The sequence below is a fragment of the Micromys minutus genome (genome assembly GCF_963924665.1).
Source record: "Micromys minutus genome assembly, chromosome: 16".
Taxonomy (NCBI): domain Eukaryota; kingdom Metazoa; phylum Chordata; class Mammalia; order Rodentia; family Muridae; genus Micromys; species Micromys minutus.
The window spans coordinates 6240601-6262531 of record NC_137985.1 but is presented as its reverse complement, the minus strand read 5'-3'; positions in this window follow the sequence as shown (position 1 = coordinate 6262531).

The following is a 21931-nucleotide window of genomic DNA, read 5'->3' as shown; positions in this document are numbered from 1 at the left end:
GTTTCAGTCCTGACTTTCTTTAGTGATGAATAGCAATGTGGAAGTGTAAGCTGAATAAACCCTTTTCTCTCCAACTTGCTTCTTGGTCATGATGTTCGTTCAGGAATAGAAACCCTGACTATGACAGAAGGTCTAAGAAGAAAAGAAATGACACAAGGCCACACTACCTACCACTGGCTGACCTGGAACTGGCTATTTAGAACAGGTTGGTTTGAAATTCACATAATATATCTGTATATACTCTTTTCTTTTATACACATATGGTGTGTGTTTGTGTGTATGTGTCTTTGTGTGTGTGTGTGTCTGTGTCTGTGTGCATATACGTGAAGCAGATGGGGCAAGGAATCTTTTATAAAATTGTTTCCCAGATCAAGAGATCATATTTGGCCATAGAAACTCATACCTCAGCCAGCCCTGTAGAAACAAACACTAGAACTCAGAAGTAATTTTGCGCAAGCAGCTGGAACTGCTACGCTATGTGGAGTTCAGTGCAGAACCAATCTCATTGACCATCAGAACCTAGAAGAGCTTTTGCTTATGGCTACCTAGTCTGTTCGCTCCCTCTCGTTTTATGCAACTCAAAATCAAGAAGGCTCTAAGATCCCCTTGTCTTCATTGTTACCTCATGTTAATATAATCTATGTGTCATGCTGCTGATCTCTTTACATTCCGAGGAACCAATTCCATTCCAGTCACAGAGTCCAAGATTGCTATGAACATATGTGCCTGTGAGACAGCTCGGACAGCCGGACAGCTACGGACGCACACACCCGTGAGGCTGCTCGGACAGCCAGACAGCTACGGACGCACACACCCGTGAGGCTGCTCGGACAACCGAGAGGTGTTTACTAAACATGTGCTCTGGCTCAGTCTCAAGGATGTGTTTGCATACATACTTTCTACACAGCCCTGACTGATTCCCAGGAGCAAACTCCCTTCTTCACAGCCAGGGCTCACTGGAGAGCCTGCCTGCGCTTGTTTTTCAGCTCTCTGGACATGTGACTTGTTCCTTGAGAAGCTTGTTTATTTATGCTGGGATGCGTCATCCATTTTCCCACTGCAAAGGCTGTCTCCACTCTCATGTGAATCTGGGATAGCTGAACTGCCGCTAACCCTAACCCCAAGCTGCTCACTCCGCAGCATCTTCGAGCCCAGCATCTGCGAGGTCGCCTCTCACTTCCTGTCCTACATCATTTCCTGTCTTCTCTCTTTGATGCAAACTTCCCTACTGCTCCTCTTTACCTTATTCCTCCTATCAGTCAGTGCTTTATTAGCACATACTAATTATGCCAAATACCGGGTTTCATGCACACATTTAATATATTTTAACCATATGCTCCCTGAATTACTCTTGTCTACCCTGTTCCCACTCTTGGTCTCCTTCCTCTTCATTATTAGTCCCCCTTGTAAGTCCATGCCTTTAACTGTGAGCTATTGAGTTTAATTAGGATTACTTACAGTTACACAGGGGTAAAGGTAGTTGCAGGAGCTTGAAAAACTTACCATTCCATGATACACCATGAAGACTGTTTCTCAACACCCTACAAAGACTAACTGCCTATAGGTCTTTAGTGATGGCTGGCTTTCATAGAGATTTTGGATGTGCAACATATTTTGATATATTTACAAATATGAATGGTTACTATAGCCAAACATTGTCTCACACAGTGAATCCTTCTTTGAGTCTGGGATAAGAACACTTACTGTCTGGAAAATTCCCAGTCCTTAGTCATGCCCAGCCATCTTTAACTAGTCAGGGTACTGAGTGAGCACCTCACTGTCAGTTAGAGAAACTTTCAGCCTCCCAAACCAAATGAAAAGACAAGTTTGTTACACTCTCCCACCCCCACCCCCACTCCGTATCCCTCACTCCTGGCCAAGGGGTGAGGAGCAGGAACAATGAACAAGTCTCTGCCAAATCGTACTCCTAGAGGCTCTCTCCACAGCCACTTGCAACTACTGACTTAGGTTTAATTAGTTCTGCTACGAAGTTGGGGGCGTTGGTTTGGCCAGATGATAAAGTTCACAATAAAGTAGACAGTGCAGATTGCAATCTGGGCTGAAGAGTTCTGCTTTCATTACAACATCACATTTGCATGTGATGAGCTATCTCCTGGACTCTTGCTGAGAACAGACTTTCATGCACTAAGAAAACAAAGAAAGTGAAGATCTTTCCTGGAATCATCATCTCCTGGTTGACTATTTATGATACCTCTGTGTACTGAAAACACAGGACCAAGCACGGAAACTTATGAATGTGATTCTAAGACTAAGGAAGCCCTGGCAGGAATACCATGGAGAGTTTGTGGTCAGCCTTTGCTATGGAGTGAAATTTAGAGCAGCCTGGGCTACAGAAAGAGACCAATTCAAAATTACAAAAACAAATTTTAAAATTATGATGAATTTTATAATTGATACATATATTTAATGTGGGCAAAACACCAGAAGTGGTTCTATAAAATAGAATCAACAACTTGGACTTTGAATTTCAGTCCTTTTCTTATTCAAATGAAAGAAATCATGAGCCAGGTATGGCAGGACACACTTGTCACCCCAGCATTTAGGAAGGGAAGGCAGAAAGATCAGAAGTTCAAGGACAGCCTCAGTAAGGTGGTGAGTTTGAGGCCAGCCTGAGCTACAGGAGATACAGCACATATTGAAGCAAATCTCTATATTATAAGATACACACGGACGAGTTTTCTGCTTAATGCTACCAGCTGTTTCAGCATTTTCAAATTTTCTAAAGTGTACCATTATATATATATATATATATATACACACACACACACACAGACACACACGCACTAAAGATACACACACACACACACACTAAAGTAGACTCACATGTTGAATTCCTTCTAAAACTACATTGAACATGTGTTGTGATTTAGTAGTTGAGCAAATGCCACTAGCAGCAAGCTGTTTAGCCTGTGATCTTGAACTTAACTCAGTTAAAATCATTATGTCCTTTTTTTCATCTTCTAGAAAATCATCAAGACAACCAACAGTATATAATTAAACTCACTCGGGTGTGAAGAGTCTATCCTACCCTCTCACTGACATGAGATACCTATGCAGTGTCAGAGTCTTAAACATGGTGCCAGTGGTTTTTAAAACTTTCCCACTATGTTTAGAAAAGTGTATATATATTAAGTCATGAGGAGGGTGCCAGGTGGAGCTTTGAGAGCTCAACAAGGTCCACTCTAATGTCACTTGTCTCTGTTGCCAAGGCCCAGATGACATTAGCACAGTCTCGCTAAGGGAACGTGGAATGCTACCTCTAAGATCTATGCCAACATTATGCAATAGTCAACTCTCTGCTGACTTATCTGTTGGAGACTAAGAGTTTCCCCACAAACCACATGAATACTTGTCTCAGTCAGACAGGGATAGCTTATTGAATGCACACCTTAATAGTGATTGATCAGGACCATAGGGAAAACAGGGCAGAGCTATAGTAATGAACATCTTTCTCTTTCAGCTTATAAAGGAAAACAAAGCAAACAAACAGAGAGTTCATACACAAGTACAGAAAGTGCTACCCAGTTGTCAGCTGTAACTCAAGCCATTTTACCCATTAACAGTCCCTACTGACCTTTAACTTGATGGGTCCTACGTGAAGCTTTGCTGTCTTTCTTAAGACTAACAAACCTTAGTATAACTAGCAAGCTCAGAATATAACCGAATATGAGATCAGCATGACTCTGCTTCGAGGAGACTCTGCAGGCAAGTTACAGCAACGATATGAAATATCTGGCAGGCATGGGACAGAATGGCTACCGCTGTGCTGGGTTGGGGGCAGACATCAACACTATCAATGCTGAAGTTATTTGTCTTCATTAAAAATAGTTCAAAATATACAACCAATCTGATAATTTTGAATTATGGTTCTATTGTAATCGGTAGTAATGCATATATGATCTATTGGAATTTGTGTAATAAAATCTAAGGAAATAAAAACATATAACTACATGCACTTAAGTAATCAAGCTTTTTGACTCTTTCTTTAATGACTACAGTATATCCATCAGTTGGTCACATGTCTACACATGACTTCCAGAGGTAACAAGTATCATTTTCTATAGTCAGGCCTGTAACCTAATGGCAATAAAGGATTTAAAAATCCTTCTTAAAAAAGCATATATCAGTGCACCCTTGTGAAGGCAAGTGGAAGGGGAAAGGGGATGGGAGTGGGCAGGGTAAAAGGATAACATCTCAAATCTAAATGAAGAGTATCTAATAAAAAAAGAGGAAAAGAAAGCATATACCTAAAATGAAGAGATGGCTCAGTCATTGAGAGCACAGGCTACTCCTGCAGAGAGCTGGATTTGGTTCCCAGTACTTTCATACCTGTGAAGCATTGCATGCAAATCCAGATCCAAGGGACCTGATACCATCCTTTGATCTTTTCAGGCACTGCAAATAATACAAATACATTCTCAGGTACACACACATACCTTTAAGTACATACATCAAACTTAAAAATAATAATAAAATGAAAGAATAAAAACCAAGAATCATTGATACAAATCATTGCAAAAACACTGACTCATGAAAATGAGAAAAGATGACAGAGGCTCAGAAAATATAAATACCCACACCAGAGGGGAATGAAGACCACCAGTCACCAATAGAGAAAATTACCAGAACAGTCATACCATTTCCATTGGTGGTGATTTTTGCTGAAGCCTTTAGGAATAGCGTTATTGAGTTGTGTCACGCTTAGAGATTTGCTTTTATTCTCATTACATGCGTGCACATATATCTGTCTGGACTATGTGTCCATGTGTACAGGTACCTATGGAGGCTAGCAAAAGGCATTGGGTATCCTGGAGCTGAAACTGCAGGTGGTTACGAGCCACTTAAACTGGGTTTTCTGCAAGAGCAGCAAGCACTCTTTGCTGTTGAGTCATCCCTCAAGCTTGTTCGCTTTCTTTGAAAATATAAGCCTCAGTGATTACAGTATATGCACAGAGTTATACCACTATCTCATTTTAGAATATTCTCACTTCCTTGCAAAGAAAGCCAGCATCCACTAAGAGTCAATATCAATTCCCTCCCTCTCCTGGAAACCACTAATTTAGTTTTTGCCTTTGAGAATTAGTCTATTTGGACAGTTCATATATCATGTGGTCTTTTGTAACTAACTCATTTAATTAAACATGTTTTCATTGTTTGTCTATGAGAAAGCACATCTTCCCTTAGCAATTCATTTCCTTTCATACTTCTAGAAAACGTATGGCAATGTGGTAAACCTGAAGTCTCCATGCTTATTTCTAAAGCTCTAATTGAGTTTTTAAAAGTCCTTCTGGGACAATAATTTTATAATCCACATGAAAACTATAGAACACATTGGAAATTCAATTTTTAAGAAATGATCTCAGGCTGTAGAGATTACTCAGCAGATAAGAACACTGACTGCTCTTCCAGAGGTCCTGAGTTCAATTTCTTGCAACCACATGGTGGCTCACAACCATCTGTAACAGACCTAAAGGCAGCTACAGTGTATTCATATACATAAAATAAATAAATAAAGAATTCTTTTTCAAAAATGATCTCAAAGAAGTAACCAGGAAAATGCTTATGAATTGGCTTTCAAGGTCTTTACAGTATGGTAACCAATAATGAGACATTCGGAACAATCTGGCGTTGAAATAACGTGGGAGCATGCTCTCTCCTAAGTTAAATCTTCAGATTCTAACGAGAGTCTCATAGGGACTCAGGAAGTAAACAACCCATACGTCTTTGGAAATCCCTGAAATTTACCAGAACCACAAAGCTTCTCCCTTCCTAAGTGTTGTGTTTTATTAAAAACGAGAAAGCACCAAGGGTATGTTTGATAGAAGTTTGGTATGGTGAGGTGGAAAGAGTCCCATGATGAGGCAACCCTATACTTAACCCATAACGCAGGTTTAGTATAGAATTTATTTAGGACATAGTAAGGGGAGTTGGAAAGGGGGGAGAAGGCGGAGGGGAGGGGGAGAGGGAGTGATGGAGAAAGGGTTTAGGGGGAAATTAAGAGAGTCAGAGAGAATAAGAGAGTAAGAGAGAGAGGAGGAGGCAAACAACTCCTTTAATAGAAAGCCAGGTAACTATGGGGAGGCACTTAGAAGGAACGCTAACACCAAGTGATTTTCCCAGTAAGGAAGGCTAAGCAGAAGTTGGTCTCTAGCCTGTTGAATATGTTCAGAGAGCTCTGGAATGCAGCTTTTATTTAGTAGGTACACACCATTTTTTCCCTGTCCTCCACTTTTTAGTGAGTGTATTAATCCCACTTCTCCCCAGGAAAAACCTCACACAATAGAGAATATACTGTAAAGCTAGTAGACCTCTACTGGGGTCACAGGATTTTCAAAGGGTGAACTGCAGTCCCTTTTCTAACAAATAGTTATACCGTTTCAAACTCAAATACAAAATCTGACTACACAACAGCCATGTTTAAAAGGTAGTTATCAAACAAATCTTACAGAATATTTAAAGTTTTGATTAGTGATGACACCAGATCTACTAACAAAAGCAATTTAGTGCGCTATGAAACTGGATCTTATTCTTCTAAGATATGTTTGTGTGTATGTGTGTGTGCAGACATGAACTTAAATACACCATGTGTACCCAGGTACCCTTGGAGGCCAGAAGTTGACCGTGTCCCTGGAACTGGAGTTTACAGGGAGTTAGGAGGCACCTGCTGTGTGTCATCTGCAATAACAGCAAAAGCTTTTAACTGATGAACACTCTCTATCTCTATATTTGGTTGTATACAGTATATGTTATATATTATATAAATACATGGTTTATTATATTTACAATATATTTAGTATATATATACTATATATACATACATGCTATTTACATATGGTTATTTAATATTATATTAAAATTATAACATATAAATTTATTTTAATATATTTACAAATATATTAATAATTATGTTCATTTTAATGTATTGCTATATTAAAATATATACTATCATTCTTATAGATAATATATAAATATATTATATATATTACTATAGATATATAGTAACCATATATCTTATATTATATATTTATTAGATATTACATATAAATAAATATGAATATTATTATAAATATGTTATATATAAATATACATATACTGTATATGTAAAAATACTTGGAAAATATGTCAATTATGTGTTTATATTTAGCTTTTTTGTACTTTCTAGAACATATTTGTGATTTTAATTTTACGATAAGAAAAATTAGTACTTCAACTATTTTTTTCATCTCTGTAATTAAAAAGAACACATTATGTCTCTCATTAAAAAGTGTCTTTGTCTACAGTGAAAGAGCTTCCTAGAGAGTCTCGTGCTTTCGGGTCATCTCTATTTAGAATCGAACAGCTGTCCTTCCGCATCTTTCATTGGGCTCAGCAGTGGACTGCATCTTTGGCTTGTGAGGCCTGGGTAGTCCCTTCAGCCTCTTCTCCCAAATGCATAACTTAAACCAAATTCTACTCAGTGAGATTACGAAGATGAAATACTGTTTTCCCATGGGATCTCAGATTAGTTTATAAGCCTGTTTCCCTAGGAGTGCTGATTTGTAGAACTCGGGGACATAACTATGGATCCACAAAATCTCACTCATGTTTTATCTTTGAGTCCGAGTTCCACTCTATAACTCCCCTGCCTCAGTCTCCCAAACAGTGGAAGTACAAGCCTGAGCTAGCACATCTAAGTTCCTTCCGAATCTTTTCTAAGAGTGTAATGACTTTGTAAAGTAGGACCATCCTCCGAGATTAATATTCATGTATCTCTTACTTAAGCAAATGACTGACTGTACAAGTGCTGTTAAAACGTGGATTATAATATTTTCCCAAAAGATGAAAAGTTCACAAAAATCTTGCAAAATACCCTACTCTACAGATGTTTCAACCCTTTCTGTCAGAGCCAGGCAACAGACACCACTATATTAAATGCTAATGTCAGACACTGCAGTTTCAAGAGAAGCAAGTGTCTCTTTCCATGCATGGAGGAATGTACAACCTTTGAAAAACTCAAAATTATTCTCTTTCCAATTATAATTAAACAGGACTTTAAAAGATTTGTTGGTTTTGGTTTTCTCTGCATGAGTGTTTACCTGCATAAATGTCGTGTGTGTGCTCTATGTATATCCACTGGTGTCAGTGGGGGCTAGAAGAGGGCATCAGCTGTGAACTACCAGGCCCGTGACAGGGACCACACTCTGGTCCTCTGGAAAAGAAGCTGGTGTTCTTAACCACTGAGCCAGCTCTATAGCTCCTCGAGTTATAATTAGATGGTAAATTGCCAAGCATGGTGGGTGGTACCTGTCGCTAGCTGTGGCAAGAAGAACCTTGGCTTTCAGGTTTAAAGCCAGCCTGGGCTACACGTCAAGATCCTGGCTTAAAATAACTAAGATAAAAATGTAAATAAACAGAATCCAGCCCCTTCTCCCACTAAAGCTGATATAAAGCAAATGTTTTCTTATTCATCTTTAGCAGACAAAATCACAGGGAATACATCTTGGCTGATAGAAGACAAAGACTTCAAAAGAGGCCTTGGGCAATGAAAGCTGATAGATCAGGCCAGCAAGATGTCTCCATGGATAAAGGAAGGCACTTGCTGCCAAGCCTGATGACCAGGGTTAGATCCCAAATACCCACATGGTAGAAGGAGAAAACCAGCGCCCACAAGTTGTTGTCTGATCTACACACACACACACACACACACACACACACACAAAGTTAATTCATTCATTCATTCATTCATTAACATAATTTTTAAAAACAGAGTTAAGAAAACCCAGAGCTCAGCACTGCAGAGAACTGGCTGTTCATCAGGATAAGAGTTCCTAGTACCCACATCAGTTGGCACACAATCACCTCTCACTCCAGCTCCAGGGGATCTGACACCCCCTGCTGGCCTCTGACGTTAACCACACATGTGGCATACATTCAAACAGGCACATGCACATCAATGAAAAGTTAAAACAAAAATTTTAAATTACCTCATTGATTTCTTAAACATCATTTTTAAAACAACCATTTTTGAAAAACATAAAAGTGACATTAGTCCTAGAGTACTGTTGCTTTGAATACTGTTTCACTCTTTCTCAACGGACTGATTAGAAAGGCCAGAGCCTGCCCATTTCCATGGTGAGTTTACAGTTCTTACTGCTTGGGTCCTCTGCTACTCATTGTCCATTTACAGGAATCCTCCGTGCAGTCTGAGTTTGCACAGTTTACAAGTACAGCAAAGTGCCTCTCACACATACACAGAGATTACTTTTTAAAGACAATGGTAATTGTTATATTTTTTAAAAACTCTATGAAACTATGTCTGTTTTACTGTGCTTCTTTGGAGGAGGTGGGTGTTGACTTACTGTAATTCTTTAATTTAGACAGTAAGTTACCAAATATGTTTTCAAAAATCATAGAAACGAAAAATCTAATGGTTTTCAAGGCAAGTGTTGTTTTGAACAGTGTCCTTGTCATTTCTTTTCTTAGCTAATCAGAAGCAGTGAGAACGTAGTGGAGTTGCTGGAAAATGTGAGCACTCAGAAGGCATTTTGCCATATCTGTCATCCCGTGACTCTCCTGTGTGACAACATGAATGCTGCAGCCCAGTTCATCACTAACACAGACATGGGGGTAATGACTGCTGGGTGCTAGGGAGCTCAGCATTTAGTGAGGAGGTAAAAGTCTATCCAGAATCCATACAAGCAAATCTCAGTCCACCATCATAGTAACTCTAGAATTGTCAGGCACAATACTAAGCCGCCTAAGTGCTGGGCTATCAGTTGTCTATGGAGGTCAGGGGTGGCTTCCTGGAAGAGGAGATGTTTTTAATACAACATATAAAAAATCAAAAAGGATGAAAATAGTCCAAGGGCCACAATGTCAAGAAGAAGATGAGTTCCTAAGAGAAAGAACAGTATGTATTCTGGATATTGGTTCAAAGACACAGAGGAAAAACAAATGGAGAAATATTTAGAGAGTGAAATTCAGAGGAGGAAGCCATGGATTGGATAAGCATAAAAAAAAAAAAAAACCAAGCTGTCAAAAATTGAGACCTAACACCCAGAAAACACCAGAGCAGCATTGTCCATACTGAACTGAATGACAGCACAAGAAATCTGAAGAGCAGAGCACTTCTGTGCAGTTCTTCTCAGAACCTAACCTAGAGGAAAATATTAAAAAACTATAATCAAAACTCCCTTGAAAGATGGCTAAGTAGACACCCCACATTTCCAAGTTCTGAAATACTAGGAAAGCAGCAGTTGATAGAAAGGATGGGGTGGGGAAGTTTGATCCTCCAAATCTTTCTCAAACAGTTCTGCTCCTAGGACCCAGTGTTCAAATTTAGGAGGCTGTGCAGGCCAAAGCCATCACACTTACTTTACAGTATTTGCAAAACTCAACTAAAACTAAAACAAACACACAGGAGGCTTCAGACAGTGTCTGTCTGTGGTTGTTTGGTCATAGTGCTAAGAGGGATACCTGTTGGCATTTAGTGGGTTCCACCCCAGATTGCCTCCTCCCCTTTCTCTTGCTCCTTTACCCTTTTCCCCTCTCTCCCCATTCCTATCCTCCTTTCTCCGCAAGCTCATTGCTGGCCTCTTCTTCTCTACTCTCTGCCTTTCTCTCAACTCCCCTCCCCATGCCCTGAATAAACTCTATTCTGTACTATACCATTGTGTGACTGGTGCCTCAGAGGGAGAAGGGATGCCTCAGCATGGGCCCACAGAGGCACCTCTATCCCCCCATGCCTTAACGCACCACCACCAAACATATCTCTTCTCTCTCATATCTCTTCTCTCTTATTCTTTTATAAAACACAATAATACCTACTCTTTAAAATCAACAATGAAAAAATATATGCAAATACCATTTCTCATAAAAGGTTAATAGCCAGATAATAGATGTTGCCAGTCAATGACAGAAATGATAGTTAAAGACAATTGAGCTCTGGACTTGCAACATTCCAACCTCTCCACAGTCTTTGAAGTTCTAATCAGTTATCCAACTTTAGTCCAATTAATAGTCATTTGTTACTTTGCACTTTATATGAACTAGAATCCTTATAAACATTAGGTAAATCCTTTGGAAAGTAGAAGAATAGCCTTAGCTCCCATTAACCTAAAGGTTAAGAGTATCATCAGATAGCATATGAGGCTATGGAATTGGGGTAACCTAAATTTGTTTCCAGCTATGGTCATGCATATTTGGCTCCAGAATAATCTTCCATAAAGGTGAGAATTCTTATTTTGAATTGGTAGATGTGGAACATCAATGATTGTTTTTTAAAAAGGGCAGATCCTCAGCTTGCTACCACCTTACATTCATTCCCAGTGACTGAAAAAAACCTGGAAGTTGGCACAGGACAACTCCAAGACAAGTTCTCAGCACAAAGAAAACGTATTGGCCCCAGAGGGACAAAGGGCAGGGAATAAGAGACAAAGACAGGAGATAGAAGACAAGGGAGGGGCGGGGGTGAGAAGAGAACAAAGGAGTTGGAATTTGTCCTAGAAGGACAAAGCATTCTCTCTAGACAGAGAGGAGACAGATATGACCCAAAAGCAAAGGACAGCTTATAAAGGAAAAAGAACAAACCGGTGTAAGGATGAGTAGGTTAATTTTGATCGGGCATGTTAATTAGGTGAGCCAAAATGAGGCTTTTGGATGGCTGGACTTCTGTACTTTGACCTTGGTAGTCAGCCTCAGGAGGAGGAAGTGACCAAATAAGGGAATAGTCCTTTGTGGCCAGCTTTAGGGATGTGATCTAATGGTCATTAGAAAGGCAGAAGGAATGGCAGACAGCCCTGTTTGCTATGTTTAGGGCTTCTAGAGCCCCTTCAATGACAAGCACTACAGAAGGAACAAACGATATGAAGAATTATGTGTACCGAGGAGTGGTGATACACACCTTTAATCCCAGCACTCCAGAAGGAGGCAGAGCCGGGAGAATCTCTGAATTCAAGGCCAGCATGCTGTACAGAGCAAGTTCCAGGACTGCCAAGGTTTCACAGAGAAACCCTGACTCCCAAACAAAACAAACAAGCAAAAAATTGTGTGAGCAACAGAAACCCTTGCTCAAAGGTAAACTAAAGCAGACAGTAAGCAACATTTGTCTATAGTCCAGAGACACGACCCGACTCCAAGAAGTTAAAAATATGATTACTACAAGATGAAGTTTAAGGACCGCTTGGTCTTCTGTACATATAATCCAAAAACTGCCAAGCTTACACCTAGGAGGCAGAAGTGATTGCTGTAAACAGCTCCAGGCTCTGGAAGTCCCTGGGTAACACCAGAAATGTAAATCTTCCTTTTCCAAGGAATTTCAATTACCATATGAAAGGATTACTCTGCCTCGGCTTTGTTCTAAGTTCCGTCTCTAGCTCTGGGTGGAGACCTGGCATTGCAAACCATCCTAAAAGGGATCCCTGCCCCTGGGTGGTGATTGCTTCTTCTATCCAGCCCTCTCAAGGCCGGTGTTTGTAGCCCCTTTTGCCTGGCATCAGTGTGAGCCTCCGCTACAGGTTTTCCTGAGTTAGGAAAAGTATAGCTTTTCTTTATTCCCTTTCTTCTTGTGGGGGATGGGAGATTCTGTCCAAAGCCGGAGTATCTTTCCCTGTCATTCCAGGCTTCCTCCGTCGGTCTGTCGTCAGCAATCCCCCAGGCTTCCTTGTCTGTCTGCAGTCCTCCTTGACCCGTTGGCTTCCACGGCAATCAGTGTGGCCTTCTCTTATACCCCTTTTCCAGGCTGTCAAGGTTTACAGATCACTTGCTTTTTTGATTTTCTCTTAAATTTTAATAAAATAGTCTCTGAACTTAAACAAACAAACTTTAACTTCTTTCAGAGATTTAAGAAGCACCGCAAGGGAACTGAAGTTTTTCCAGTAGCAAAGCATCCATGGATGAGTGGGTAAAGACATTCTGATGCACACAAAATCTAATTGTTTAAACATCTATAAAGTTTATGAACCAAGGTAATGGGGGAGGGGTGTGATGGTGGAGTGGGGGAAGGGCTAAAACTGGATCATGAAGACTCAGTCTGTGTCACTATTGAAGTCACCCCGCAGAAGGGGAGGTAGAAGAACAGGGGTGTGGAGGGCAGAGAAAGAGAGAGAGAATCAGAATGTCTGGATTATATAGTGAACAGAGACTGGGAAAGAGGATGCCCAGCTCCTGGGTTAGAAAGTTCAGACTAAAGGTTGAGATAGGCCAGCCATGCCTTGTAATAGGTACGGACCGAGGGACGTCGGGAGAACCTGGAGGCCAGGTCCACTTTGGCTTGTTAAATAGGTACTTCAGCTACTTTGTCCGGATCTAGAACCCAACAAAATATCCTAGTCACTTCCAAGTCCATAGGATATCTTCCCATTGTGCTCTGACTAAAAGGGACTCCTTTGTACTATGTAGAAGACACAGCTTCCTCCATCTTGGACTTTCCTGGCTTAAGCACCATGAACTAAATAACATTCTATGATCTATCTCTGTTAACGTAGGATTAAGTCTCAAACCCTGGTACACAGGGCTGAGGTACCAATTAAACATATCAAAGTGAATCTGACCACTGGGTTCCCCCAGCATTCTTCTGTCCCCATGTGTAATGGGGTCTTCCTGGCATATGTAGTCTTCCTGTACCATGAACTCTCCAACCCAGGAGGCTAGGGTGCTCTGTCCTTATACAATCCAGCCATTTTGATCACTGCTTTGTACCTTTGCCCCTTCTCATTCCCCTCTCTCTCTCCTCTCCTTTCCTTACCCATCTCCTCATATGGCTCAGGGTCATGTCCACCCTGGACTCTCCAGATGTGTCCCCTCTGGCTGTGCTCTCACACAGACCTATAATAGACTTTATGCTCCACCATATCTAGGACACAGCCTTTATTTTTTTACTTTTTCTTTCACAGAGGACAACACATGATGCCATGTCAGACAGCTTTAAAAAATGAAGCCATGTAGTCTTGCCACATGTTCAGCACTGACCAACTCTCAGGCATTATATTGAGTAAAGTACTCTGCAGGACACTGAATTTCCTGGAACTTGGGACACAGACAAGCTGCCTTTAGGGCTCCAGGTCCTTGGTAAAAGCAATAAGGACTCTCAGCCTCCAAGTCATCCCTCTACCCCAATAAATAGAAATTTTTAAAAGAAATGTTTAAGATAACGTGATGTCTGTTGGTAGCTGCCAGAACCTGGAATCCAGGTGACAGCGTCAGGGACAGACAGATGCTCAATCTGTGGGTCACAACCTCTGGGGGCAGATAACCTTTTTACAGAGGTTGCCCAACAGCATTAGAAAACACATACTTTTACATTATAATTCCTAACACAAGCCAATTTGTAGTTAAAAATAATTTTATAGTTATTGCTCTGACCAGTTCTCTCAAGCTCCTGCTGCCGTGGCTCTCCCAGACGCTGGACCAAACACACCCTGATCTCTTTATTTCCCTCATCTGAGTGTGGACTGACTGTGTAGCTCTGACTAACCTGGAACTCACAGATCTTCCTGCCTCTGCTTCTGGGACGCTAAGATTAACAGTGCCTCACCATGCCCAGCAGAAAAATTGTATTCCTTTCCCACAATATATATATATTTGCAGATAGTGGTGCCCACCTTAAATCCCAGCACTTGGGAGGCAAGTTCCAGGACAGCCAGGGCTGCAAAGAGAAACCTTGTCTTGGAAAGCAAACAAATGTAAACATTTTTTTAACTAGTTCTATTTCTCAAGTGAGTATAAATTTTCTTAGCAATGTGAAATTTTGATGTGATGATTTTCCCATATCGTTGCATTCACATCTGAAAAAGATTAACATAATCTGAATTAATATCACCATACTTCTTACTACTTGATACTTTTATTTATGATATATTTGAAAACAGAACCATATATAATTAATTCAATTCCTCGTAAGTCTTTTAGTGATGATTATAAAAGGCAATATTGACAAAGATTTTTCAATAATCAATTGATTTAAAGGTCTTCAATTTTTTTTAATTAAAAAAAATCTTTCCAATTGTAGAAGTCCCTGATGTTAATCCCAGTCCTCAGGAGGCAGAGGCAGGGGAATAACAAGTTTAACTCCAGCTTTGGATATGGAACAAGTTCCAGACCAATGTAGGTATAAAACTCCATCGCAAACATGTCTATATCTGCTCTGACCCTAACTAATCTTACAGGCCGACACACAGCCAGTTATGCTGAAAAACAAAAGGAGGGGGTGGGAATGATTTGCAACAGAAGCTTGGAGAGACTGGGCTCTATAACTGCTTGGTAGGGATGTTTCAGGTCTTCACTGGACAGAGCCTCAAGTGTGATATTTAAGCGCTCATCTGTATAGAGTTGCTATGTGGATTAAATGAAATCATACTGTGACCCTTAGTAGGTTATCTGTGACAAAATGAGCCAGTTCAAGCCAAATGGCAGTATAAAGGTTTATTGGGGGCAATTCTTGGGCAGGTTCAGCAGTCCCAGGCAACAAGGCCAGGAAGTCCCAAAGCAGACAGGGAGACAGAGGGAAGCGGGCTAGAAAATTCAGGGTAGAGAGAGGGATATGCTGGCCCTGCCCTGTAACAGGTAGGGACTAAGGGATGCTGGGAGAACCTGAAGGCCAGGTCTACTTTGGTGAATTAAAAAAGCAACTCAGCTGCTTATCCCCTGTCTAAAACCCAACAACCCTCTTAAATGTATTGATTGCCAAGAAGTAAGCCAAGAGTTAAGTGCAGAAACCAGACTTTAATGGCTTTTATTGGCTGGACATTAACTCCTTTCTATAAGTATACTAGCAGTGTCTCAGAAAATCTTGATTTTCTTAGAGACTCTACATTGATTAGAAGTCACTTAGTCTTATTAGACAAGAAAACTAAACCATTTGTGATAAAATAATTCTCAATAAGCATTCTCTATGTGCATCTTTTCCATTGCATGACTTAGACAACTAAACATAGCACAGTCAGGCAGTTTTCCCAAGGACATGGAGCTTGTAAGCTTTAGAGCCTGTGTTGCTATAGGATCCTCCATAAAGTACATGATGTCATACTATGTGTGGCAGAACACCACTGGCTGGGTGACTCACAGTGAGCAGAAATGTGTTCATCTGAAAATCCACAAAATTGAATATTGAGGCTGGGGAAGTCTGTGGTTCTGCTTCCAGTGTGGAGCTTTGAACACCTTCTTGCATGTTCAAACTAGATGAACAGAGAAACCAAATGGATATAAGCTCACCTTTTAGATCAGTGTTAATCTCATCCTCTCCTGGGTAGATGGAAGTCTCTTTGCTGGGAGCATATAGTGACAAGAAGAAACTTAAAGAAGAAAGGATTGTGTTAGCTCAAAATTCTCAAATGCAATCTGCAGAAATCAGAAGGCATGACAATGGGGCATCTACAATTACATCAGCACAGCAATGTGCATCTGTTCATTCATATGGCTGAGGACAGTGAACAAAGGTATGTATCCCAAAGTGGAAGGGTTGTGCTATAAGACATAAGACGCTTCCATAGTTATCAGCTTCTCTAGCTAGTCCCACGCAGGTACCACAGCCTCTGGCAACAGCACTGGGGGTCAAGTGCCCAATGTGAATCTTTGAAGAATACTCCACACTCAAACTGTACAAATGTCTCACCATTTAACACTGGGGTGGTAGCAATTCAATGTTAAAACAATAGTGGGTGTGGAGGTCACACACCTGTAATCCGGTCACTTAGCAAGTCTAGGCAGGAGGGTTTCTCTGGGGTGATAGGGCACCTCACACTGTGCAGTGTGTCCAGAGACCCGCAATGCTATTTAGCAAGACCCTGTCTCAAAAACCAAAACCAGGTATGGTGGTGGTGCTTTTAATCTTAGCACTTTGGCAACAGAAGGTTGAAAATCGTGAGTTCAAGGCTAACCTCAGATACATAAAAAGTCCAGGCCATTCTGAGGTACAAAGTGGTACTTTGTCTCAAAACAAACAAACAGAGGAAAAATATTTGGTATGGGCATAGTGGCCCGAACCTTTAATCCTAAGCCTCAGAAGGCAGAGGCTATTGGATCTCTATGAGTTTAAGGCCAGACTGGTATATATTTAGCCATGCAGTCCAGCCAGGGCTACAAAGTGAGTGTAGTAGAAAATATTTAATATTAAATTGGGTGTTTCTACCCAGCCTTTGGTTCTCAGATAACAGATATGAAACTTTTTGTTTACATTTTTGATAAGCCTTTAATGTACTAGAGCTGGGCAGATATCTCCCATATAACCCATTATGTCTACTTCCTTGCCAATAACCCTAAAATATGACTAACCATGTTCCATCCGGGCTGCTCCTAACCCCAAATGGGCAGCCCCCATAGCCATGTTTTCATGGTATCTGTCTTCTCTCCATCTCTCTTCTCCTTCTTCATGGGCCCCTCAGACCTCCAAGCCCAAACCATGCCTATTTCTCTTCTGCACAGTTATTGGCTGTAGACATCTTTATTCACCAATCAGGAATAACTTGGGGGCAAAGGTTACATAGCATCTCTCCATTCTAGGGGCAACAAGGCCTTGGGGGCCAGTATTTTGCATTGCAATACATAGTAACAGACCAAACCCCAACAAGTAAGACAGTGTCTCAAAAGGAAAGCAAACAAAACAACAAGAAATAAAAAAATGCAGCCTGCATTCAGATCATAGAACTCTCTAACACACTGTAGCTCCGTTTACTAGCAGACCTGCTAGACTGAATGTCTTGGGGAGCACCATTCTTTCTCCTTCTCTTTTATTTATTTACTTATTGTTATATTCCAAACCACATTTCCCCCTTTGTCTCTCTAGAGACTCACTATGTAGCCCAGGCTGGCTTTGAACATGTAATCTTTCTGCCTGTGTCTTCTCAGTGCTCGGATTATGGGCATAAGTCACCAAGCCCTGCCATCTAAGCCCTTTAAATCAAATGACACAAACTAGACCTTTGACTTTTCTTAAAAATGTAAGACTCTAGCAGGGATTCTAAAACTGGACTCTGCACTCTCTGGGAGTTTACATTTTATTTAGCTCCTTCTTATGGTAGGGTGTCATGCAGCTCTGGCTGGCCTGGAGTTGCAACCCTCAAACTTCTGGTACTGTTTTATGGAGTTTGGATCTCGAACAGTTCAGATTAGTCATGGGCTCTCTTTGTCATTAAGGGCGTAACCTTGAACTCCTGGAACCTCCAGCCTTCACCTGCCCAGTGTGAGGAGCACAGGCACCACCGCAGCAGGCCCTTGGAATTAACCGGTCACATTTCTCTAGTTCTCTTCAAAAATCTTGAGTGACAAGTCATTTGAAAACCATGGGAAAAGATAAAAATGAGTCAGCTGCAATCTTCCCAGATAGCAGCAAGAGTTGTAGTCAGTAATTAAATATTCAAGACTTCAAAGCATCCTTTGGAGAGATGGGTGAGTGCAGCACAAACAGTGTTCACAGGCTTTGTAACCTCCATTAATTAGTGTTTACACCCCACCGTGAGCTCACTGCATAATAGCAGAGATGAATAATTACGAGTTATTATTACACAAAATGTGCTATTACATTGAAACACTCATGAGAATTGTTAATAATAAAAGGTGCCATCTGGTTGAGCCCATAAAAATATGTATGTATGTATGTATGTATGTATGTATGTATGTATGTATGTATTTTATAAAAATGTGTTTTGATCCTTCCATGTGGGTCCCAGGAGTGGTTTGAAATTGGCTAGGTGCCATGAAAATTAGAAGTGTTTTGCTTTGCTTGGTTTTGTTTTTATGCCCAGGGAAAGAGACTAGGAAGAGATTCTGAGCACACATGTATAGGAACAAGCACGATTTTCCTGTGGTTTCCAGGATCCTCACTGCAGCAGGCCCCATCTGGTCTAAGGCAGGAATCAGTGAGCCCTGAGCACCTGCAGACCTGGTGGGTAGTGCAGAGCATGCTGTCTGTACCAGTGGTTATTAGAACAGCCACGGCTGCTGGTGGAAGAGCCCCACTTGCCTTAAGTCTTCAGCTGCGTCTCAAGTGGGAATTAATGTCACTGTCAGCAGATTTACACACCTCCTCCATTCCCCCTTCCTCTCTCTCATAACCCACAGAGTCCAATTCATGGTACCCATATGAGCATGGGTTTGGGTCTATCCACGGAGTACAGGGAACCCACCAGTGACCTACCTCCCACACTGAAAAAATGACTCACCTCCCAACAGCCATCACTCATCAACAGCTCTTCTGCTACAAGTGAGGCCCCCCCTGAACCCCTTCTCCAAACACTGGAATTTTGCTTTGCTTGATCTTGTTCAGGTCTTATGCAGGTAACCACAGCTGCTATATGTTCATGAGACAATGCCATGTCATGTCTAGGTCAAAAAGTATTTCACAGATCTTTTCACAGCAGCATGACACAGCTTCACAGAGCTGTCCCTGGCTCTCACATTTTCTCCTCCTGGGATGTTGCCTGAGCTCTGGAGGAGATGCTTGGTATAGATGCCCCTTTCACTCAAACATTCAGTCACATATCCTCAGTGTTTTGACCAGTCCTAGCCACCTGCATTAAATGCTGTGCACTGTTTTTGCTTTGGTTTTATGACAGGATCTTTCATATAGCCCGGGCTGGCCTTGAACTCCTGATTCTCCTGTCTCTCCATGCCGAAAGTGGAGAGAGCTGCCTCAACACTTGCCTCCTCCCAGGAAATTTTCTTTGAATGTCTGGGAAGATAAAACTTTTTCCTGGTACTGAACAGAGCATATGAAAGTCTGTTTTAACTGTGCTTAGTGACATTTATGAACAAATATGAAGGACTGGGGCTGGAAGTCTTACTGAATGCTTGGGACTCTGCCTTGAAAATCTGGAAGCAAAAGTAACCCAAGGGGGAGCTTGTCAGGGTCAACACAGGTCAGGAACTCTGCCCTGCCATTCCCTGATGCTTGTCCAGACCCAGCACTTTTGGGAGTTTGTCAAGTCGACACCTAGATTTCTGACTGAGTACTGTGGTTGTAGACAGTAAACCAGCTCCCACTGTAACTGAATGCAGATGAGAACCCACGGATAAAACAGGGAGCTTTGAGGGCTGTGAACTGGCTGAGCACGAAAAGGACCTGCTCATTTACCTGATGACCTGAATTTGAGCCCAGGACCCACATAAGAAAAGAATGGAACTTAGTTCCCTAAGTCAGTCTATGACCAATTTAAAAAGTGTACTTAAATAGGTTGATGTTGAATTTTCATCCTTCTGGTCTTGAAGAAGCTAAGAAATAATAAGATGGTTCAAAATATTTTAGAAAGGCTGATGATGGATAACATAGCCCAAGTTAGTATAAAATGTTCATTATTTAAAGTCATTATATTCTTATATTCTCTGGAAATGTTTAAATGAGTATGTCTATTTATCTGTTATCTATTATTATCCATAAAGTTATAGACACTGTCAAATCTGCAGAATATATAGGATTATCATATTTCTATAAACCACAAACTGGAAGTAGCATAGAGTTATTTCATATACTGACAGCATATTTTAATTCTTATAGGACCATGTTCTCTGACACCAAAAGCATTACCCCATTTTCACAAAAAAACAAAACAAAACAAAATAAAACACATTCATATTTAAATATTAGTATTTAAGCACTAAAATATCATTTTAAATACCTTTTAATTATGTAGTTACAAGGGTTTTTTTTTACTTATGGACTATTTCAAAGTTATGGCTTTTTTTTTCCTAATCAGACCCCAAGCAACATGGTATATGAATTTGTCTCCTTGAAGTTGTGCTGTCAGCTTCTCTTGGTGTGTTCAGTTGGTAAGGTTTCCCATAAACGCCAGCTCCTTTCTCTTTTGATCAGCATGTTAAACTCACACTGGGCACTGCATCCCCTCCCCCCCCCACCCCCGTCTTTTCATCTAATCTGAAGCTGAGATTCTTGTCTTCACAAAGCTTTTTTATTTAAAAAATACCTATTGTATTATTTTTATGTATTTGTGTGTGTGTGTGTGTGTGTGTGTGTGTGTGTACAAACGCATGTGTATTCTTGGAGACCAGAAGAGAGCACCAGGTTCCTTGGCTTAGACCTGCAGGTGTTTGTAAGTGTGGTTGGCTTGTTTTTTTTTTTTTTTTTTTTTTTTTTTTTTTTTTTTGGTTTATGAAACTTTATTGAAGAAAAATAATCTATTACTAGGAGAGCTATTAGTTGAACACTCGTCCATTGACAACTCGCATCATTTATTCGGTGCTATATTAAACAGTATTAGAAGACAGATTAAATTAACAGCTCCAAGCCTCCTAGCAATTTAACTGAAATGACAAAATGTTTTGAGACCCTATTTTGGAATATGAAGGGTGTCTGACTTCCAATTTTTATTGTCTGTAGAACAGGAGCAGGTCACTCCTTTATCGACACACATAAAACACATCCCATTTTCTGTTCTGCTGATGCTACGGTTCAATACCAATTCTCCAGCCACATCAGTTATGAGCATAAAGTATTTCCTGTGACCTCAGATCTCTAACAGTGGAAGGTTAGACAGGAATAGATGCTGCTAGGACAACGCTTCCTTCACTGTGACAGCTGAGCATCCATCCCCCTGCCTCAGACGGCTTCTTCAGCACGTTAGAGCAGTGAGGACAGGTTTGGTCTCATAACCAGGTTAGAGGGAAGATATTGGCCACATAACATGCCCCCAGTTTTTTTAAAAAATCTGAATCTTGGGCAACAGTTCTCTTGTAACTACTTTACAGTTTCTAAAGCAGTTATTGTCCAAAGCTGGAAGAACTTGTCTTCTCAGATGAACATGTGAATGAATGGAGGGAGGTAAACAAAAAATAAAATTAAAAAAGATGAGGTCTGATAGGGGACCAGCCAGATAAGAAAATCAAAAAAGGAACAGTAATTTAATGTTTATTCCAGCTATAACTCAGGTTATTCTGACTTTAAAGTAGCATCACATGGCAAACTTCTGAGTCCACCTCCGAAAAT